The sequence below is a fragment of the Canis aureus genome, chromosome 35, assembly GCF_053574225.1.
Source record: "Canis aureus isolate CA01 chromosome 35, VMU_Caureus_v.1.0, whole genome shotgun sequence".
Taxonomy (NCBI): domain Eukaryota; kingdom Metazoa; phylum Chordata; class Mammalia; order Carnivora; family Canidae; genus Canis; species Canis aureus.
In genome coordinates, this window is record NC_135645.1 from 12,164,625 (window position 1) to 12,189,524 (window position 24,900).

The window sequence follows — 24,900 nt, forward strand, 5'->3', positions numbered from 1 at the left end:
ATTGATTATAAGTTTCATGCTTTGGGAAGAGGCTTCCTTGTACTTAATTGATTTTGGGATACAATATGTCACCCTAGTTTTATCAGTGAAGGAGTCTCCTAGAATTTCTAATTAAGAAAGATAAAAAGGAATATGTTACCTTTCTAGTATAGAATGTTGGTATTATTGTGAACCCCTCTATCAGATTTAATCATACTTTTCAATTGTAAACCCAGTCTGCCAGAAACATAATATAGCCATATACTTATTAAATATTATTTCTTGCAGTTAGGGAAGATATGAATATAATAGAAGCCCTCTTGGCCAATCCCTGCTTCAGGCAAATAAGATACACTCTGAAAAATGGTGTATTTTGCTTATCTGTTTACCTGCTGGTATGCTTACTTCAAGTCATTTGTGTTTGTCTTCAAATTTGTTTATGCCAGTTGAATGTGCAATTGTAATTTATGCAAACTGATGAAATACAAGTAAAAAAAATATAAAGCATTATTGATTTTATGAAACTTAAGTTAAATGCTTTGGAAAGACTTTTTAAAGGTGAATCACTAAACAGATTACAACCTAAATAGGTGTGTAAACAACTATGTAGGATAGCCCAGGTTGGGAGGTAGGGGCCGAATGTAAAAGATCTGGAAGGATCTTGCACTGAATTTGCTTTGCAAGTCCCTTTAATCTCTCACTGACTTTAAGTAATCCAAAACCTTTAAACTCTCACTGACTTTAAATAGATGATATGATGTGGTACAGTATAAGCAAGAAGAATAATGTGACTTACCAGACCAGGAGTCAATGGCAGGCAACTCTTGGTCCTAAATCAAAAGGATGGTCAACAGGTGTAAAGTTTTATGTTTTACTTTGAAATAAACTAAATATATTAAAATTGTTTTAACCAGCTTCTATGTCTCAGTGTCCTGTATAAAATGAAGATAAAAATAATTTTACCTGACACTCCTGCCAGTCATTAGAATATTTTAGTTGCAAGACATAATAATTCTGGTTTGTGTTAGTAACAAAACTGTTCATTTCCTGCTTCCATCACACCCTTACTTTCAGGATTTATGGGAAGAGGAGGCTTGCCTGCCTACACCTGTTCTCAGGAGATGCTAAGATCTGAAACTATAAGACATAAATAAAAGGCCTAGGTGTACTCTCTGCTAAAGACCATCGAAAAGAGAATTTAGCGTGTATTGGTGGAGTAGTGTGGGATGTGTATGCAGTACCTGCCCACGTGGAGTCTAGATCTAGCTCAGGCATTTCTTCCTTAAATGAACATTAACTTTCATGATCGTAGTCCTCTCACAATTGCAAATAGCAAACAAAGGAAAAGGAGAAAAAAGAAAGAGTGATAAGAACCTGTTAGTCAAACTCAAATAATTGTGTGGTAGTCAAATACCGACTGTAACAGTTGTATTCTACTCAATGCCCACAATTTCTAAATGCTTCTGGTAAGCGATAGATTATAGGTTTTCATTATTGAATCCACATTTAAAAATTGCTTTTTAGAGGAGAATTAAGCTTTTACTCGCTTTCTTTCTGGATGCTGACACACACATTCTCATATCATTTTATATCCTGGTTTGTTTTTTTTTTTTTTTTAACCTACAAATGTCCTCCTTATAGGAAAGAAGCCGGTGCTTCAAGGTCAGAGAAAACACCAACGCTGCTGATACTTCCCCCTTGGTTTATATGTTATAGGGATTCTAGTGACATTAGAGTAAATACACTATCAATCATTTATTATTATTGCTATTATTCTTATGAAATAAGTGATATAATTCACCTTCTATTAATGATTTATGTAGCACTGCCATAATCCTTAAAATAAAGCAAATAGGTAGCAAAGTGGAATTTAAGACATTCTCCAAAGTTGAAAAAATTTTAAATGGTATAATCTAAAGTTATCAAGTACCCATTTTGTCTTTTTAAAATAGTACAAGTATCATCATTGGTCACTTTCTGTAGCTATTATGGAATTAGGTCTATTTGTGTTTCATATTGTAGTTCATCCTTACCTGTCATAATGTTTTTTGATTAAGATAAATATTGTTTTTCTACTTCATAGCTCATCATTACATTGGGATTACCTCAGCTCATACAACATACATTTTTTTTTTACCCATGAATGTTATTCAAATTTCTCCTCTACTCTATCTTTCCTGTGCCTTCATTTCAGTCATTATATGTCCTTCCAATTTCAGCTGTCCTCAGCCTTTAGCCCTCAGATGTGTATTCATATATATATATAAACTCATATATATATGAAGTCAAATAATACATATATATTTGCTCTTCTGTATATAATCATTTGTTAACTTGTATCCCACTTTCTAACCAACACTTTTATTCCTTAGTTTGTTGATTTAAATTTCACCCACTTTTTTCCTTAGCTATACTATTTCTATAGAGTGATTTTACATGGAGACAGTAGTAGAACTTATAAAAGCTAGGCAGTAACCCAGAAAAAGGCGGTGTTTATACCAAAGTACAATAGTCTAGGTATTCAGGTTCTGTGCAGTGAGGACCTACCCATGATGACCTCTGGTTATACAAGACATTTTTAAGGAGGTAGAATTAAAGAGAATTTTTCATCATACGCAGTTTCTGTCAGTCAACATGATATTCAGAACCCCTTGTCAAGCACCTTTCTAGGCAGAGAAAAGAGTTACTCTCAGTTTGGATATATTCAGAGTGCTCTGTTCTTGACTCCTATCCCTGGGGACCAACCCTTGATAGTTTAAATTTTAGGCTGTGGATTAAAGTATTTCTGTAAGTGACTTGGGATGCTTTGCTAAACCCCAGGTGATGGGTTAATACCTCATCAGCAGTGATTTGCTGTGATGCTAAAATTGAGGTAGGTAAGCAAGTTGGCTTTAGTGAATAATAGTGGTCAGAATATCGTGGAACATGAAGTTGATATACTGGAAGAATGTAAAATTAGGCTTATGCACATATGCAATGGTGCTATTTCTATTTTGTTTAGAAGGAAGTTTGGGTATCATTGCAAATGATATGAAAGGCAGTAACTTGATCAAAGTTCTAGCTAACTTCTCATTTCTCTTTATTGAAGAGATGTAGGGAGGACAATCTAAAGTAAGAATAGTAGCAATGAGATTGACTCTCTTTTACTTGGTTTTCAAGTATTTTTTTTTTCTGTGTTGAAATTTATTGTTTTGTTATCTATTGAATGATTTAACAGATGTTCAAATAAAGATCAGATTGATGTTTCATATAGATATGCACACACTTAGAAAATGCATATTCATAAGATTTGACTAGGTTGATCAGCTTTAAGTTCCATTGAATTATTTGGCTTATCAAAAAGCAGATAAGTTATTGCTATCTGAGTTTGTTGGCCTGATGTTATCTGTAATTTTATTTAATCATTCATTCATTCATTCATTTTTTCACTGGGTACCTATTATGTTGGGGATTGTATGTGGCACAGGAGGGAAGGCAAAGATGAGTAAGACATGGTCCCTGCCTACTAAAATTTGTAGTCTAGTAGCTCTTGTATAAAACATTCTTAGATTGGCCTTTACTATAATAATGTGTTGGTCCCTTGACTATTCTACATCCAAGAGGTCTAATTACTATTGTTATGATCAGATTTTTAGTTTGTATCTTTAATGTTCTGTATACTGAATTTAACATAATGCCAATACCTTTAGACAGATTATAATCCCTGAAAGATAACATAAAATATTATAAAATATTATGGTAAACAGAAATTTATCAAATACTTTTTATAGATTTAATACTGATTTTAGTCATATCACCCTCTTTCCTTTCATCTAATTCCTCCTTTATTTGGGAGAAGGGATGGGAAAGGATGATTGACATTTAGTAGTGAAAATCCACTGTGAATAGAAAACCCAGCAGAAACCTTTTGGTTTCTACTTGGTTTCTAGTTCTATAAAATACAAGATTAAGAGCCAAAGGAAATGAAGATGGAGAGATATGCAGATGACTACCATGAAGTATCTTTATCTTATATATGCCATGCTAAGGAGCTAGAAATGAGGTAGTATCCTAAAGGGTTTTAAGTGAGGAAATGAAAGCTTAGTTCTGTTGAGAAAAAACAAAACAGAGCAAAACTTCAGGTAGAGAGAAGAAATTGGAGTCTGTGGGACCAGACAAAACCATTTTCTTATTACCTCTAATAGGTGATTGAATCAGATGATCTCAGAAAAGCTTTTTTAACAGTAAAAATCATATGATTTTATGACCTTATGAATGACTACACCTATAGAATTACCATCTTTGGAAACCTTAACAACTGACTTCTAGTGAAGCCTGGTGATTGAACCTGTTTTTCCTAGTTCCCTCCTACTAGGGAACTAAAATCATAAATAATAGACTAAAAAATAAAAGACTAATAGTAATGAATTGACCAGCATAAGGAAGAGAAGGCAACTTATGAAAGAGATACAGTTTTTAGGAGATGTAAAGGAATAGAGGATAGAGGAATTAGTAGAACTGAGAAGGCTAAATACAGGTGCCTGAAGAGTGTGAGGCCAAGGAGAAAATAAGCCAGTTCATGCTCCAGAACTGACAAAAATTGGAAGGCAATAGCTGAGGTAAAAATAAATTATAATTTAATATACTCAAAGAGACAGGAAAGATAGTACTTCCATGAAATTTTCCTGAAAATAGAGCAAAAAGTGAGATAAATGGAAAATAGGGAGAAAAGATAAAATCAGGCAAATAACATAATAAACCACACATCTAATTTATAGTTTCAGAAAACAGAGGAGAGTGCAGAAAAAGATAGGGAAAGAATGGTCATAAAATTATATTATAAAAATTTTCAGAATTGAAGGACATTAGTTTCTAGTTTGAGAGAGTCAACTGAGCGCCCATAAGAAATGTAAAGCAGATCTATACCGAGGTCCATAACTGGAAAATTTTAGACTACCAGCAATATATACATAATAGAAGCTTGTAGTTAGAAAATATAGACCTTACACGTTTGCTTAAAAATGAGACTAGTATCTCATTTTTTTTTTAATGGCTACATTCAAAGCTAGTGGATGTGGCTTTAAAATTCTGAGGGAAAATAGCTTGTAACTTGTAATTCTATACCTAGCCAAACTATTAATCAGTGTGAGGGCAGGAAAAAGACATTTTTAGAGAACCGATCCTCAAACTACCTTCCATTGTTGCTTTCTCAGGAATCTTTTGGAGGATGTGCTATATCCAAATGAGGAGAAACTGAGGAGGAAAGAGGAAGACAGAGGATTCAGGAAATAGGTGATGATAACAAGGTGAGAAAGGTGAAGGGAATTTCCTGGGCAATAGCTGTGTGTTGGTCTTAAGAATGACCAGTCCTCAGTTGGCCAGGAAGATGAATAACTCCAGAAATGGATATGATCAGAAGGTAGAATTAGAATTGTCAGGATGCTTCATTTTAAGACTGTGAAATATATTCAGACAGGCTTTACATTTTTGTTGTAGAGGCTTGGAATGGGGTCAAAGTGGCAATATTAACAGTAGGAAGGATACATTGTTACTCAAGGAAGGAAATGTATGAAAAATATGCTAGCTGGCTGAATATTGGGAGGATGAAAGAAAGGAAGGTGGGTGTTATAAAGAGAACTAATTCTTTTTTTTAAAGATTTGTTTTTATTTATTCATGAGAGACAGAGACAGAAACAGGGAGAGGGGGAAACAGGCTTCCTGTGGGGAGCCTGATGCGGGAGTCAATCCCACGACCCGGGATCATGACTTGAGCTAAAGGCAAATGCTCAACTTCTGAGCCACCCAAGGGCCCCAGTCTTTTCTTTCATGATAGGAAAGAAATAGATCATCTAAGCTTATAAATAAAAATTAAGAATATAAGTGTATTATTTGGAAATAAAGAGCTAAACACTAGATATTTTGACAAATCTCAAAGTTGGGATATGGGCTGCCATTTCTCTTTTGAAATCTTGTGGTACTATTTAACTAGCAAACTGTATAGATGTACTACTTTGGAAACTGAGAATTTATAATTTTAAAATTGAGAAGAAGAGGAATAGAAGTATATTCGGTTTTGCTTTTTCATATAGAAGAGTAACTCTTGATGAAGTATATATATTTTACTTATCTGGAGGAGCTAAATAGATTATACCCTGGCATTGCTGACATTTGTCCATTCTGTTTCTTGAGAATAACTATTATTGGGAAGGGTTTCCTTTTATCCCTTCAAGGTGCACATATTGTTTGCATGGTGAAGGTAATGGTAAGAAATCTTAAAGTTGTTGTTACAATTCTCAGAACTTAAGTGTGTGTCCCAAATAAAAGACAGCCAGTATTACTAAGGGTTAAGGAGAAATAGAAGCACCATGGGTAAACTTCCATTTGATTTGGTAGATACACTCATATAAGGCAAATTAAACAGTTTATTTGTTAAACAAAGAATAGCGTCCGCTCATTCCAAGTAGTCCTAAATACTCAAGATTTTTTCCTATCAAAAACTTCACATGGCTAGTTCATGCATTCTCATGGAATGCTTTTAACTGTTCACTGACTCATTACCTATTCATCTATAGCTAATGTAAAACCACTTTTGCTGTGGTTTACAAAAATATGGAGGTTATGTGATTCAGTGCATGCAGTTCAGAATTTAGATTATCTTTCAAAAATCAGAAAATGCTTTGCCAAAAATCCAGTATGAGTGTGCTCAAAATATCAAGTGCCTTTTGAAGTTTTTAAATAAAAAACTTCAACAACAAAACCCAACAATAAACAAACAAAAACCCCAGAACATGTCTCGTAAACAAAAGAGTTTAGCAGACATCCTTAAACCTCCTTGAAAGAATTTTTAGAACATAAGAGAGGCAGAAACAGAGACTGAGGTAGAAAAAGGAAATTTATCCTTGAATTTTTTTTTTTCAAACCAAGGACATTTGGTGTTGACAGGAGAAGGAAGAGAGAAGAAATGAAGAAAGAACATGATCTGTCTCAAAGATTTATTTTATAATTGATTGTAGCTTATAAAGGTTTTCATTGATGGTTGTATGGGAGGAAGAATTCTAAGTTTCAATGCTGACACTTTGAAGAGTTGCCCTGTTGTTGCAGCTGCTTGGGCAGCCTTGCTCAAACATCAATGGTGCATTGTGGCAGCTCGCTCTGCTTCCCTGTTTCTGATGGACATTCTCCAGGCAGTGAAGGGCAAAGGGGCTGGCAGTGCTGGTAACTGGCATAATGGAAGTTGTTGGACCAGTTTTGAGTGTATGCGTGTGAACAGAACACTTAATGACAGTTTCTGTATTATGGTCAGTCTAAGTTCAGGGTCAGAAGATACTTTCTGGTCAATTAATAGAGATGGAAATATATATATTTATCTTTTTTGTGGTTAGAGTGCATATTATTTGGTTATATACATATATACACATATATGTATTTTTACATATATATATGTGTTTGTCTTTTTGTGGCATAGAGTGAATATTATGTTTTTTTTTTTATAGTAGTTGGTAGAAAGGACTGTTCAAAGCCTAAAAAAGATTCAGTAGGTACTCAAGATATAAGTACACTGAAATATTTCCATCATAAAATAAATGTCTTTTAGTGTTCATTATACTTAATTATTGATCTTTTAGGATATTCTAATTAAATATTTTCTATTTGTGAAAATGTTTCATTTTTTTCAGCTTTTTTCTGTATGTTCAATAACATTCCAATTTGTTCTTTTAGAATCATAAAATTTTATAAGGGATATGAAAACTCACCTCATACTGAATAAATAGAGCCATTACTTAGAAGAATACATTATAATTTTAGGAGGTGATACAGAGAAGAAAGAATTGATGAACATTTATTATGTATATATTTTTTCTGCTAGAGGAAAAATCTTCAAGTTGGAAGAGGGAAATGTAAATCAATGATTGAATTGGTTACTAAGAGGCTTTTTTGGCAAATTTGAAATCAAAGTCCATAGGGTTTAGCAAATTCTATTCCATAATTTTTGAAAAAACAAAGCACCCTGCACATTTATATAATGTGTGTTTTTCAAAGTGTTGTCAACATATATTTTTACTAGATCCTTATAGTGATCCTGAGAAGTAGCCACTACTACTTTGAATAGTAGACACTAGGTCTACCTTTTTATTAACTCTCATTTATTATTCACTATACTCAAGAAGACAATATTATCTCCATTTATATATGTTAAAATAAATTAAATAAATTTTTCAATTCCTAGCTATGCATCAAAGTATTTGGAATCCAAACATAAGGAGTTTTTCTCCCAACGGCTATGCCTTTTCCCTTGAAATCCATAAATTCTAGATATAATCACATTTGAGAGTTGGAAGCTATAAAATACTAGGTATAAGCAAATGTGTAAAATCTTAAACATAAAATAAAGATGAATTCTGTAATCTACAGAGTTAACTTTATCTCTGGCAAAATTCTGAAGTAAATTAATCAATTCACCCATGTCAATTAAATATCATTAAATGCTTTAAACAGTTCAATTAAAAGACATAGATTGTCAAACTAGATAAAAAATAGCCAACTATATGCTGTGTATAAGATTACTATATTAAATAGAAAAACAGAGATAGATTAAAAATGAAAGGATGTGAAAATATATACCAAGCAAACATTAATCATAAGAAAGGTGGAGTAGGGATCCCTGGGTGGCGCAGTGGTTTAGCGCCTGCCTTTGGCCCAGGGCGTGATCCTGGAGACCCAGGATCGAATCCCATGTCGGGCTCCCGGTGCATGGAGCCTGCTTCTCCCTCTGCCTATGTCTCTGCCTCTCTCTCTCTCTCTCTCTCTCTCTCTCTCTGTGTGACTATCATAAATAAATAAAAATTAAAAAAAAAAAAAAAGAAAGGTGGAGTAGCTATATAATAACAGAAAAAAGTACACTTCAAGACAAAGAATATTGCCATAGATAAAGAAGATATACCCATTTTAAAAATGTGTGCATATAATAATGGCTTCAAAATAAATGAAGGAAAAAACTAATAAAAATTAGAGAAAAATGAATAATTATACTTGGAAGTTTAAATATACTTTTCAGTAATTGATAGAGTAAATATAGAAAACAACCAGTAAATATGTGGAAGGCTTAACTAACACTTAACCAATTTGATTTAATTGACATTTATAGAATCTTATATCCTGCAGTAGAAAATACACATTCTTTTGAAGTACACATGGAACATTCACCAAGATGGTCATATGCTGGACCTTAAATCAAATCTCAATAACTTTTAAATGACTGAAATTATACAAATATATTGTTTATACACAACAGACTTAATTTAGGTATAAAAAGCATAGAGAAAGCTGGGAAGGGTTGAGGTGATGAAGTATTAGGAGGACCTTGCCTTGTCCTTCAAGCACAGCTAGATAAATATCAAATCATTCTGATACCCAAGAAATCAATTTGAGGACTGAAAGAACAAACTGCACAACTAGAGGGAGAGAAGAGGCTAGCCACATCATGGAAGTGCAGAGGCCTAGTTGGGGGAGAAACAGATGGATTGTGAATGCTGCAGCAGGGAGGGAGCCCTTGTCATGGAGAGGCAAGAGAGAGAGAGAGAGAGAAGCACACAGGGGATTGCACAAAGAGAACACTTTCCCAAAGCCATTGACTGGGAAAACGAGAGGGGCTGAATTTTCAAGAGTTTATAGCCAAACTGTGGAAGGAGCCACAATGTCCTTCAACAGATGAATAGATAAAGAAGATGTGCTCTCTATATACAATGGAATATTACTCAGCCATCAGAAAGGACAAATCCCCACCATTTGCCTTGAGGTGGATGGAACTGGAGGGTATTATGCTGAGTGAAGTAAGTCAATCGGAGAGGACAATCATCATATGGTTTTACTTATATGTAGAATATAAGAAATAGTGAAAGGGATTATAAGGAAAAAGAGGAGGACTGAGTGGGAAAAATTAGACAGGAAGACAAGCCATGAAAGACTTCTAACTCTGAAAAACAAACAAAGGGTTGCAGAAGGGGAGGTGGGTAGGGGGATGGGGTAACTGGGTGATGGGTACTGAGGAGGGCACTTGATGGGATGAGCACTGGGTGTTATAGTATATGTCGGAATATTGAATTTAAATTTAAAAAAAGTATAAAAATGTATAAAAATGTTTTTACAACCAGCAGTGCTCAAAGACTGGTTTTAGGGGTCCATGGCATGGCCAGTGTGGAGACCTGAGGGCGTTGCAGTGCTCCTGTGGAGAAGGAGGGCAGATAGCTTGTGGGCAGATGGCTTGATCTGAGGATCCTCTAGATTGCACTGGGAGAGACAGCTCTCCTTTCTTGGAGTGCTTCTGGGGGAGTGGGCATTGCCTCTCTGGGGACAAAAGAGCCATCAGGCACCATTTCCCTCCTCTACCCCTTAAGGATAAACTAACTTCAGTAAGCAGCACAGCACCAACAGTGGCAGCCTAAACTGCTTACACCAAACATGGCCCCCCTGCACTCTGCTGGTGCTGCTTTTCTGGGGCAAGTGTGCCTGAGAAGCAGAGCACTGATCCCCTCCCCAAAAGACCAACACAAACACTCCCCTTCTTCTGCAGGCAGCATATCTACCAACCATAGAGCTCTGCAATGCTTTAGCTCTACTAGAAATGAAATCAAGTCTGTTTTAACAAGCAGACCAGAGCATACCTAGTTAAAACTCACCACACTCTGGCCAAGGTCTAAACACTGCCACTACAGGCAAGGAGAAACAGGACTGACCTGAAGAAAAGAGCAGCCAAAACACAGCAACAGAATGCACACAGCATACAATGGAGATACGTCCTAAAGTACTGGACCTTGAACAGTATATGACATCTTCTTCATGAAGCCATTGCCCTCAGGAGCAGGACACTTAACAGGCTTTCCTAACACAGAGAAGAAGACAGAGACCTAGACAAAATTCCAAGATGGAGGAATTCATCCCAAAAGAAAGAACAAAAATTGTCATGGCCAGAGATCTAATTGAAACAGATATAAATAATATGTCTGATCCAGAATTTAAAGCAATAATCATAAGGATAATAGGTGGGCTTGAGAAAAGCATAGAAGGCACCAGAGAATTCCTTTCCACAGAGATAAAAGACCTAAAAACTAGTCAAGCTAAAATGAAAATTGCAATAACTGAGATTCGAAACTGACTGGATGTAATGAACACAAGGATGGAAGAGGCAGAGGAGTGAATAATTGTTAAAGATAAAATTCTGGAAAATAAAGAAGCTGAAAGAAGAGGGAAGGAAAAATATTAGAATGTAGATTTAAGGCACTCACTGACTCTATGAAGCATAATAATATTCATATCATAGGAGTTCCAGAAGAAGAAGAGAAAGAAAGGGGCAGCAGGTTTATTCAAGCAAATTATGTGTGAAAATTCCCTAATCTGGGGAAGGAAACAGACATCCAAATCCAGGAGGCACAAAGAACTCCCATCAAAATGAAGAAAAACAGGCCAACACCAAGAAATATTATAGTTAAATTTGCAAAATATAGAGATAAGAAAAAAAATTAAAAACAGCAAGACAAAAGAAGTCCCTAACTTATAAGGGAAGACAAAAAGGTTAGCAGCAGATCTATCCACAGAAACTTGACAGACAAGAAGAAAGGCACGATGTATTCAAGGTTCTGAATGGGAAAAATATGCAGCCAAGAATGCTCTATCCAGCAAAGCTAACATTCATAATAGAAGGAGAGATCAATTTTTCCAGCCAAACAAAAACTAAAGGAGTTTGAGACACTAAATCAACCCTGCAAAAAATATTAAAGGGGACTCTTTGAGTGGGATAAGAAGACCAAAAGTGACAAAGACTAGGAAGGAACAGAGTAAATCTCCAGAAACAATGACAAAACAAGTAATAAAATGACACTGAATTCATATCTATCAATAATTATCTTTTTTAAAAAAAAGATTTTATTTATTTATTCATGAGCAACACAGAGAGAGAGAGACAGAGAGAGAGGCAGAGACACAGGCAGAAGAAGAAGCAGGCTCCATGCAGGGAGCCTGATGTGGGACTCGATCCCAGGTCTCCAGGATCACGCCCTGGGCTGCAAGCGGTGCCAAACTGCTGTGCCACCGGGGCTGCCCCTATCAATAATTATCTGAATGTAAATGTAAATTTACATTACTCTGAATATAAATGGACTAATGCTCTAATCAAAAGACATAGGGTGTCAAAATGGATTAAAAAAAGAGACTTATCTATATGCTGCCTACAAGAGACTCATTTTAGACCTAAAGACACCTGCAGATTGAAAGTGAAGGGATGAAGAACCATTTATTATGGTAATGGACTTCAAAAGAAAGCCAGAGTAGCAATAGTTATATTAGTCAAACTAGATTTTAAACCAAAGACTGTAATAAAGGATGAAGAAAGGCACTGTATCATAATAAAGACATCTATCCAACGAGAAGATCTAACAGTTGTAAATATTTATTCTCCTAGCTTGGGAATACCCAAATATATAAAACAATAACAAACAGAAAGGAACTAATTGATAATAATATAATAATATTTGGGGACTTTAATACCCCATTTATATCAATGAATGAAATATCTAAGCAGAAAATCAACAAGCAAACAATGGCTATGAAGGACACACTGGACCAGATAGACTTAAGGGATATATTCAGAACATTTCATCCTAAAGCAGCAGGATACACTTTCTTTTTGAGTGCACATGGTACATTCTCCAGAACATATCATATACCAGGTCACAAATAGGCCTCAACAAGTACAAAAAGACTGAGATCATACCATGTATATTTTCCAACCATAATGCTATGAAACTTGAAGTCAACCATAAGAAAAAAATTTATATTCTACTAAAGAATGAAAAAAAAAAATAAAGAATGAATGAGTCAACCAGGAAATTAAAGAAGTTAAAAAATGGAAACAAATGAAATTTAAAGTACGATGGTCCAAAAATTTTGGGATGCAGCAAAAATGGTCATAAGACGGAAATATATGGTAATATACACCTACCTCAAGAAGCAAGAAAAATCTGAAATATGCAACCTAACCTTACACCAAAAAGAATTAGGAAAAGAACAACAAATGAAGGTTAAAATCGGCAGAAAAAGGGAAATAATAAAGCTTAGAGCAGAAATAAATGATATAGAAATAAAAAAAACAATAGAACAGATCAATGAAACAAGGAGCTTATTCTTTGAAAAAAAATTAATAAATTGATAAATCCCTAGCCAGACTTATCAAAAAGTGAAAGACCCAAATAAAGAAAGCCATGAATGAGATAGGAGACATTATAACCAATGCCACAGAAGTACAAACAATTATAGAAGAATATGAAAAAATTATATGCCAACAAATTGGCAATCTGGAAGAAATGGATAAATTCCTAGAAATATATAAACTATCAAAACTGCAACAGGAAGAAACAGAATACTTGAACAGACCAATAACCAGCAGAGAAATCCAATCAGTAATCAAAAATCTCCCAACAAACAAAAGTCCAGGGCCATATGGCTTCACAGGGGAATGATACCAAACATTTAAAGAAGAGATAACACCGATTCTTTTTAAACTGTTCCAGAAAATAGAAATGCTTCCAAACTCATTCTTTGAAACTAGCATTACCTTGATTCCAAAACCGGACAAAGATCTCATTAAAAAAAAGATAATTACAGGTCAATATCCCTGGTGAACATGGATGCAAACATTCTCAACAAAATACTAACAAATTGGGGGATCCCTGGGTGGCTCAGCACTTTGGCGCCTGCCTTCGGCCCAGGACCTGGTCCTGGGGTCCTGGGATCGAGTCCCACATCAGGTTCCCTGCTTCTCCCTCTGCCTGTGTCTCTGCTTCTCTCTCTCTCTCTCTCTCTCTCTCTCTGTGTCTCTCCCGAATAGATAAAAATGAAATCTTAAAAAAAAATACTAACAAATCAAATCCAACAGTGTATTAAAAGAATCATTCACCACTCTCAAGTGAGATTTATTCCTGGGTTGTAGGGGTGGTTCAATATTTACAAATCAGTCAAACTGATACGCCACATTAATAAAAGAAAAGATAAGAACCATATGATCCTCTCAATAGATGCACGAAAAGTATTTGACAAAGTATAACATTCATTGCTGATAAAAATTCTCAACAAAGTAGGGATAGAGGGAACATACCTTAACAGCATAAAGGCCATATGTGAAAGATCCGGTTATTACATCCTCAAAAGGGAAAAACTAAGAGCTTTTCTCTATGTTCAGGGACACAACAGGGATGTCCACTCTCACCATTGTTATTTAATGTAGTACTGGAAGTCCTAGCCTCAGCAATCAGATAACAAAAAGAAGTAAAAGCCATCCAAATTGGCAAAGAAGAAGTCTAAACTATCACTATTTGCAGACGGTGTGATACTCTGTAGAAAACACAAAACACTGCCAAAAAACCCGCTAGAACTGATACATGAGTTCAGTAAAGTAGCAGGATACAAAATCAACATACAGAACTCTGTAGTATTTCTATACACCAGTAATGAAGGAGCAGAAAGAGAAACCAAAAAGTCAATCCTATTTACAATTGCATCAAAAACCATAAGACAGGGTTAAACCTAACTAAGGAGGTAAAGATCTATACTCTGAAAACTATAGAACATGTATGACACAAAGAAATGGAAAAATATTACTTCCTCATGGGTTAGAAAATCAAATATTGTTAAAATGTCTCTATTACCCAAAGCACATTTATTGCAACCCCTATCAAAATACCACCAGTATTTTTCACAGAGCTAGAAAAACAATCCTAAAATTTGTGCAGAACCACAAAAGACCCTGAAGAGCCAAAGAAATCTTGAAAAAGAAGGAGGCATCACAATTCCAAAGTATATTACAAAGCTGTATTTAAGTTATATTACAAAGCTGTAGTGATCAAGACAGTATGGTACTGGGACAAAACCGACACATAGATCATTGGAACATAATAGAAAACCCAGAAATGGACTCAGAATTATATGGTCAACTAATCTTTGACAGAGCAGGAAAGAATATCCACTGGATATTCTTCAACAAATGGTTTTTGGAAAACTGGACCACTTTCTTACATCATACACAGAAATAAATTCAAAATGGGTGAAAAATCTAAATGTAAGACAGGAAACCATTAAAATCCTAGAGAACACAAACAGCAACCTTTCGACATTGGCTATAGCAACCTCTTACTACACATGTCCCCAGAGGCAAGAGAAACAATCAACAAACCTGAAAGTCAGTCTATGGAATAGGAGAAGATATTTGCAAATGACAAATCTGATAAAGGGTTACTATCTAAAATCTATAAGAAACATAAAAACCTCTTTCATCCAATAAATAAGCAGATAAACAATGTATAAAAATGTGAATAATATATTTCTCTCCCTATAGTTTAGATTGACTTTAGCTTTCTGTTGTTCTAATTGAATTTTGCAGTAGCTTCCATTTTATTACCATCCTTTTGTTGTAACTCTTTTCTGTAGATAAAACTACAAAGTAATATTCTAGCCTTATATCCATATTAGTTGACATATTGATCATAGCCTTTAATCAGAACTAGCATCCATACATAAACAATTTTGTTGAAAAGTTCTCTAAATTTATATGCCAATTAACCCAAATTTGTAAGATGGTATGTGCTTGAATATTTATGGCAAGGATTATAGAAAGTGGAATAAAATTCAAGAAATGATTGTGAAATGTAGAGGATCAATCATGTAAATGCACATATTCCCAAGTTATCTTAATTTGTAAGATGTATTGTAAATTGTCTTTGCATAAATTGTTTGATAATGTAATATATGTTTTGATTTCTAAGAGAGAATGGAAGAGAGCTTATTTAGTTCCATCACTCACTCATTTAATCATGTATTTGTCAAATTCCATAGATGCCCCCAAATAAGATATCTGATTATAGGTCAATAGGTTCCCTGTTTTAACATGGGGAAAAAAAACTTTCAGGAGATTTTGGATGCAGTAGATAAATGTTTATTTACCTATCTTGGTAATTTAGTAACATATGTATAATTAAAAATAATGTCACATAAAATTATAATATAATTTACTAATATTATTTTTCAATTCTAATTTTATAGGAGTTTTATTCAGATTCTTCACATACATTTTTAAACTTAGCATCTTTTTCAAAGTTTTCTTAAGTCTATCTTTGGTTTTGCTTAAGTTTAGCTTAGTTGTAGCATATTTTAAATCCGGGTTTGATGCTGTCACTTGAAATTTCATCAGGAGTCACAAATGCCATTTCCATTAACCCTAGGGAATTCTTTTTAACACTGTCCCTCAAGTGTTTATCATGACCTCTGTGATGTAACCATATAATTCTTTGTTTTTCTAAGTGATGTTTGAATCTAATTTACATTAATATCTAATACAATTTTGAATTAAATTGCCAAGGAGAATCACTAAACATGCGTTATTTATTTATTATTTTTGTCTCCATTTTTAACTATTCTATTGGAATGACCTGTAAGACCATCCAAAGCCAATACGGATTGAGGTCATTTCTAGCTAATACATCCTTCCCAAACAGTACTTTGTTGTTTAAAATAAAGTAATTGGGAATGTGTTTCATAATATGGAACCTCTCTTCTGAGAAATAACACTGAGTAAACATTTTGCCTTGATCCTGATATTTACCATATTTAGTCAATACTCCCTATTTGTCCAGATATTAGAGGTTCAAAAGTAATCACCAAATACTCCCTGTCCTCAGAGAACATATGGTATACAGGGAGACACAGGCAGATCATCAGATATTTTCCAAACTGTACAATAATTGCTATAGAAGCAAATTACTACAGAGAACTGTAGAGGCATATAGTAAGGGCACCTAACCCAAACCAAGAAAGGCTTCCTGTAGGATACAATAGGCAAAATGACACTGGAAAGGTGAGTAGGTATTAGCCAGAGGAGGAAGTGTTAAGGGTATTATAGGAAGAAGAAATAGCTTGTTCAAAAGCTTGGAAATTAGGGGTACCTGGATGGCTCAGTTGGTTAAGCATTTGCCTTCTGCTCAGGTCATGATCGTGGAGTCCTGAGATCAGTTCCAAGTCAGACTCCCGGCTCAGTGGGGAGCCTGCTTCTCCCTCTCCATCTGCCACTCCCCCTGCTTGTGCTCTCTCGCTTGCTCTCTTTCTGCCAAATAAATAAACTCTAAAACACACACACACACCCACAAAACAAAACCAGAGTGTGACAGGTTCTTGGGTGTGCAAAACCTTCAGTGTGGCTGGAGTGAAGTTTGCAGGTAAGAGTGTGTGCACACGTGAAAGATGAAGTTGTAGAAGTAAGTTAGAACATGCATGGATTATTATAAATCCCCTTTTAGACAGAAATCTTTAATATATACTCTTGTAGATCATTCAAAATTACTATTTTAAGACAAGTATTTAAGAAATGCTCAACTAAAATGTAAATGAAAATTTAAAAGTAGTCACATCTTTATAAACGATGGACAGATTATTGGTTTTACTTCCTACGTGTGTGAGGAAAAACTGATGAATGACCTTTCACAGTAGTCCTTAATACTTAGAGTCTGTAATAGTAACAATTGTTGAGTTTGATTCATTTTGTGAAGCTTATGGCTGCTTTGAAATGTACACAGTAATAATCATCTCAACATTTGGTTTAATTCCGTCATAATCATTTATCTTACCTGAAACAACACAGTCTTCTGTTGGGATATTATTACAATTATCATTATCATTTATCAACATAAATCGTATGAATCCAAGGCCCTGACTTTGGTATAGGATTTAAACCACATTCAGTAGGGTGAAATAGATAAGGGGATTAAGAGTACACTTATCATAATGAGTAATGTATAGAATTATTGAATCATTATATTGTATACCTGAAACTAATGTAATACTGTATGTTAATTATACTTCAGTAAAAAACTTTTTAAGGTCTGACTCAGTAACAGGTTTTGTGGGGTCCACTTCGAGGAACAGAAGCTCAGAGGATATCAAAGAACAATGATGCAGAGGGGTCCTCAATGAAAAGTCCTTGACAGAACCCAGAAGAGCAGCTCATAGGGAGAAAGATAGATGTAAGCTTGTCACGCATGGACATCATTAAGGACCAAGAGAGAGCTGGGATATGTAGCACCCAGGGAAGCAAAATGATTTTGCCCTTTTATTCTGCATCTACTCCATCACTGGTCCTAAAAAAGACCCTGGAAAAACAGGAGGTGGAAAAATGAATAAGAGCTTAATATTATTGAAGGCAATGGGGAGGGCAGGGGGGCAGGAAACTGTTCCTTATGTCAACTCTCACTGACTTGTGTCCATTTAATACATCTGGTTGCATTATTTTAAAAAAAATAAATAAATTGCAGTAAGTAGACGGGACTTGATGCGGTCTTAGAATGGAAATGCTTGTGTGGGGACTTTTTGATTTTAGCCAAACTAATTCAGGAATAAAGACTAACTGGATTGAAATAAAAGTAATAGACTTTTCTTGAGTGTGTAGATATACTTCAAGTAAAAAGAGAATTGGTATTTGATATGGAGAATTTATCAGCTATTAATAATTATTTATTTTGTTTATTCCAACATCGTGATCACAATGTTACAGGATTTCTATTCCCTCAATGCCTGTGGTTGTTGGGCATGCTACTTCGAAGAATGAAGAGGTAGGCCAGATGAAGAGTGGTGGACAGCAAAGCAAAGTTTATTGAGTGATAGTGCAATACTCCCAGAGAGGGAGGGGACTCGATAGGGTCGCCCTTTTGGCGTTTAAATCTAGGGGTTCTTATGAGCTCTTTTGAGGAACTATCCTAGCATCCTGAGTATGGGCCACTTGTGGAATGGCTACCAAGGCATGCCCATCAGGGCTTTGATCATACACCTGTCTACCTATTAGGTTAAGGTTCATATGCTGATAATCTTTTGGGCTGACATTTGGAGACTAACTGCCTCAACTTGAGATAGCGACCAATGTTTTTATAGTTAATTGTTTTGTCTCAGGATGTTTTGCAAAAGTCACATTTGCAGGGGATGCTAGACAGGATGCTATTGTGGTCTTGTCTAAGCTGTAAAACAGGATGCTAGTGCTGTTTTGCCTTAGCTGTCCCTACTCTGTATCTTCTTGTTGGGGACCCTGGCCCTGACTACCTATCTAACTGTCCAATTAGCTCCTAACAATACTATCTCTGGGATAAGGGAATTGCCACAATTCCGGGTAACTGCACAGGGAACAAGACTTGTAAACACCCAATGCCATCATATGTAAGGCAGACTTACCTATGAGAGCAAGCTATTAACCACCAATTAAAACATGATCTGTTTGTGTTGAGTAAATTGTGACAACATTCTGACATAGCTCCATATTTTTTCTTTTTTTCATAATCTTTGTTTTTCTGAGTATTTCCTATGTAATATAAGAATTCCACCCTTCTATCAGAAAACAGAATTTAATAAGTAGAGGGATGCCTGAGGGGGCTCAGTGATTAAGCATCTGCCTTTGGCTCAGGGTGTGATCCTGGAGTCCAGGGATTGAGTCCCACATCAGGCTCCCTGCATGGAGCCTGCTTCTCTCCCTCTACCTATGTCTCTGCCTCTTTCTGTGTCTCTCATGAATAAATAAATAAAATCTTAAAAAAGAATTTAATAAGTATAGAAATAAGTTATAGTCTGTACTCTTGGTACATTTTTTTTCTAAGGTAATTTTGGTTGCAGTATGTATAGAGTAAGCCAACTTAGCAGGAGAAGAGTAGGAGGTAGCTTCTCCATGTTATATTTTTCTATTACCTGTCTATGGAACATTCGTATGTGGGACAGGAAAATCTTGTGTTCCCAAAAGCAGAACTTCTAACAATGTCCCTGAAGTGAGTAGAAACAAATTTATTAACAATTCAGACGTTTTATCAATACTGCAGTAGGAAAAAAAAAAGGAGAAAAGAACTGATGAAAAGTAATACCAAGGGAGAAGGAAAGTACCTACTGTTTTTTTTTTACATTTTTAAAAATTCAATTTTCCAACATATAGTATAATACCCAGTGTTCATCCCATCAAGTACCCTCCTCAGTGCCCGTCACCCAGTTACCCCATCCCCCCACCTACCTCCCCTTCCGCATTGGTTTTGAAAGAACTCACACTTCGTATCTATAATCTTTTTTGCTCTTAGTTCTACTACCATAGCCTTTTGGCCTCCCATTTTGCAATATGTTTAAGGAAGTCATGGTACTGTGATTGAAATGTGTGGCTATTAGAAGGTGGGAATTTACCTTAGGATTTATATCTTCAAGTGCCACACGCATGCATAGGTTTGCTCTAAAATTAAAACTAACGTTTGGAAAGAAAATCTTCTGAAATCATATCTATGTATCTGTTCTGCTTGTTTGTTTGAGCTATTGCTCAAGAGAAGATCCTTCTCTGATACCATACAAGCCATTCTGTACCAAGGAAGCCCACTTTTATATAGACTAGACTAGACTGTGTATCTGAATTTTATTACTCAAGAGATCTATTGAATGTGATTATGTCTGGTATTTTCTTTCAGTGTTTCATAACAAAGTATTTGGATGAAGCATTTTTCTCAGTCACAGATGAAGGCAAGGAGGATTGTTTATGATGTGAATGGGTTGCTGTTGAAAGTGTCTCAATTACTTACTTAGGTTTTTAATATGCAATAAAGATCTGTCTTTCCGGCATCACCTGACCTAACTCAGACTTCTAGTTTTTGTCCTTTTATAACAAAGTTTCCCTAATTTGTTGCCTTGGACTTGGCAATTTATCAAGGGGCCCATGAATTTTGGTCGTTTTAGAGGGGAAAAAAAGCAATGAAATAACTCTGTTCGTGTTCATTTCACAACATAAGAAGTTACATTTTCACAAGCTTTTGTATATGTACACATATTATATATTGTTCATATATTCATATTGCAAAGATAGTTTATCTCACTAATAATGGGATACAGTCTATAACATATTTTGGCTAAGATGTCTTTATAAAACTTTCAGATTATTGCTACTTTTCTGTTATATTCCCAGTTCACAAAAATCTATTAATAGTGAAAAGAAGGTTCACTGAAATATAAAAATGTAGGTATAATTTTAAAATAATTCATAATAATATTATAAGTATGTTGAATATTCTGGAACAATATTGAACGCGTATTTTGTATACGCAGGTAAAAGTGAATATGCGGGTGTGAGGATTTCATACAAGTACTTTCAAAGTACAAGTAGAAAAGCCTAATGATGAATATCAGCAGTCTTCCTAGTTCCTAGTGTTATCTCTCTCAAACTTTGTCAGATAATCAAAGGAAGCTATAGAATTTTTTTGGCCTTTTTAATGTTTTTTTTTTTTAAGATTTTGTTTATTTATTCATGAGACACACAAAGATATAGGCGGAGGGAGAAGCAGGCTCCCTGCAGTGAGCCTGATGTGGGACTCGCTCCCAGAACCGCAGGATCATGTCCTGAGCCAAAGGCAGATGCTCAATCACTGAGCCACCCAGATGCCCCCCTTTTTTTTTTTTTTAAATTTTTATTTATTTATGGTAGTCACACAGAGAGAGAGAGAGAGAGAGGCAGAGACATAGTCAGAGGGAGAAGCAGGCTCTATGCACCGGGAGCCCGACGTGGGACTCGATCCTGGGTCTCCAGGATCGCGCCTGGGCCAAAGGCAGGCGCCAAACCGCTGCGCCACCCAGGGATCCCCAGATGCCCCCTTTTTAATACTTTCTGATACAGAACTTGATGACTTATGTTGCCAAGGGTGAAAAGATCAAAACTACAAAGGCGTAATTCAGAGTTGTACCTCTTAAAGCGAAAACAGGTACAAGTAATGTGCAGGATTGCTTTAAAACCTGGTAAATCAACCTTGAAGTTAGTGGCAAATATGCTTCAAGACAAAGGAGAAGAAACTGTTGATAAGATTCCTTTATCAAACCACATTGTTTGATTTTGGATTACATCAACACATTAATGCATTGTGGAAAAAAAGATATGGTCTAATGTATGTGCTAGCAGATAATTAAATTTCAAGTTGGAAGGTCTAAATCAGCCCTTGCCATTTGTACCAAGAATATCTGAGGAAGAAGTGCTTGATGACTTTTTGTTCTGCTTATCACTAAAACCCCATACTCTACAATAGAGATTTGTGTTTGTTTTTAATAATGATTTTCTGTGCTGTGATGTTGACTGGAAGTGTCATTGTTACAGTATGAAGTAGGGAATCTTGTCATAGCAAGGTGAAGTTTTGCTATACGTGAATCAAAATAGTTTCTCTTGAAGGCCAATTCATAAACTACCTTGGCAGGTATGAATGAAGGAGAGAAATATTTCTTCATAATACTTACAATGCCTATAAAGACTATTCCTATAATTGCAAGTAGCATCATTAAGTTGTATGTATCTGTTCTTAAATAGCCTTAACTTACTAATTTAAAGTCAATATGAGTTTTAGTTGAGATAAGAAAGCAGAACTTTTTTTAGAATACAAACCCTGGTACAAATTTCTTCTTTACAAATTTAGTTTTAGAAAGTTTAGTTTCAGGGCGTCTGGGTGGCTCAGTGGGTTAGCCTCTGCCCTCGGCTCATGTCATGATCCCAGGGTTCTGGAATGGAGTTCCGCATCAGGCTCTTGCTCAGCTGAGAGCCTGTTTCTTCTCTCTCTCCCTCTCATTCTTCCTCTCCCACTGCTGCTACCCCTGCTTGTGCACTCTCTCTCTCTGTGTCAAATAAATAAATAAAATGTTTTTTCTTAAAGAATAGTTTCTTTGTATTTTTCAGTGGTTATAAATTTTATTTGTTTAATTCCGATGACAAAACTCTGTTGTTTTACTTATTGTAATAATGGTGTGTACTTCTTGTAGAAAACTCAGAGGGTACAAAACATTATATAGGCAAAAGAAAAATATATAGACATATATAAACGTCTATGTTTACTTCATATATGCATATATAAATAGAATCGTATGCTACATGTTTTGTGGTTGGTTGAAACTTGATATAGAGAAATTGAGGAAAAATGTTCAAGATAACTAACTGAATGAATGGGATTGATACATTTTTCCAGAAAATTGAATGCTGAGTTCCACAGAGCTTTTTATGACCCTGTGTGTGGCATGAAGATACTTCAGTGAAGTAGCATCTATCAGAGGATGCTCAAATGTGATTTGCTGCCTTTTCCCCTGTCTCCTGGTATAGCACACTTGCTTGTTGAGATTGATTTTGGAAGAATATTTTTCCTTCTTAGTCACAGGAATGTCATGTCCCTTCTATTGCGCTGATAGGCCCCATATCTATGCAGATATAGCAAGAGCTCTAACAGCAACAGTTCCAAAAATATTTGAGTGCATGTTGTATCACTATTTTAGGCTCCTTACGAGCATTATTTCATATAACCTCATAATATCCACATAATATAATCATTATGCCTATTTTGGAGTTGAGGAAATTGGCAATCTTATAGGTTAAAAGCAGGCTATGTTCTTAATATAACTGCTAAATAGTCAACAGCAACAACAAAATTCAGTCCCAGGTATGCTTTAAACTTGGCTCTGCCGATTGAGATTTAATCAGTTTAGGGTGGGGCTCTGGCATTAGTATGTTTTAAAAGTTTCCAGGTAATTCTTATAGTTAGCCAAAGTTTGAAATCACTAACATAGATAATGACCAAAGTAATTTCATTTTTTGCACAATTTTTTATAAATACTCCTTAATGTCCACAATGTCATTTGTTTTAGCTGTTTTTTAAAATTATTTTTAATTTTTTAATGTTATTAATTTTTGCCTTTTAGATTAACCTGGTAATAGGGATGAGACACATTAGGCTTTAACTTCTCATTTAAGGTCTGAATCTTGGATAAAAGTATGTATGATACTTAGAAGTAAAATGACTCTTCACCTCTGTAGATCAAAACCAGCTTTAAGGATTAAGTTATTTTTTTTTCTCACTGGGGAATAAAAGAGAGTAAACCAGCCTGGCTGGCAGCAACATGCCAAAGTTAAATCTAGTATTATATGAAATCTCTTGGAAAGTAAATCCTAAAAGTAAGGATTCATAGGAATTCAAGAAAGTAGAAATCGTGGAGGAGGGCTAAGAGATAAAGAAAATGTGAAGTGAAACTGTCTCAAAACTATTCCGATATGGTTGATGATCTCTTCTTTTCTGATTTCAACTACCTTTTTTAACAATATTTCGTTTAAGAAAATTGTCAATTCTTTCAGACAATGTATTTTCAGGGTTAAAATATTTGTTTTGAAATCTACCACTTACAAGATGTGCAGATTCATTTTGATATCACAGAAAATTTTAAGTCGAGATGTGAAACATTGTCAACATGATACTTTATGGATAGAAACACTATCAGGGTGGGGCAAGGAAAAGAATATACATTTCTAGAAAGATGCAGCCAAAAAACTGGGGAAACCAGAATTTCTGGATGTAGAAGCTAATGAAAAATTTTCAATGATATGTCTTCAGTTAATTATTTCTTCCTTTTGTATTAAAACCAAAAGGTTAGATTTAATTTTGGATTAGACATTATGATCAAATTTATTGGTCTCTATTCTTCTTTGCATAACCTTTTTTTGTTGTTTAGTTGAAGAAATGGAGTACGGTGATAAAGTATGGAAAAGGTGTAGTTTCTTGGTGTAGGTGTGATGGACATTTTTCAAATTTTCAAAAAAAGTTCCCTCTTATTGCTAGAATAAATTCTCTGAGGAAAGAAAAAACTCTTTATTTTCATAATCCAGGATGAGTTATTATAGTATTTTCCCCATAGGAAATAGAGGGAAGGAGACCTTCTATATTACTAAATATATAATTTCACTATTAACTATTCAAATTTTTGCACCTAATTTTAAAGGTATGATGACATGGGACAAGGAGAACTGATTCTCCATAGGAATTTATAGTCATTTGAAGTTTTTTTGTTTTTATTTTTTTAAATAATAAATTTGTTTTTTATTGCTGTTAA

General features: G+C 35.0%; 1 protein-coding gene across 21 annotated transcripts in view; it reads left to right on the forward strand.

Annotated features, from left to right (window-relative positions):
- The window catches only part of ZBTB20 (zinc finger and BTB domain containing 20), a 781,647-nt gene that overhangs the window by 80,705 nt on the left and 676,042 nt on the right, over positions 1-24,900 (forward strand). For 12 of the 21 annotated variants that reach the window (XM_077884681.1, XM_077884673.1, XM_077884670.1 and 9 more), the window contains one exon: positions 5,172-5,264. The exons of the other annotated variants lie outside the window; for them this stretch is intronic. The gene's annotated coding sequence lies outside the window, so the exon portion shown is untranslated. The remainder of the gene's footprint in view (positions 1-5,171; positions 5,265-24,900) is intronic. 21 annotated transcript variants of the gene reach the window in all.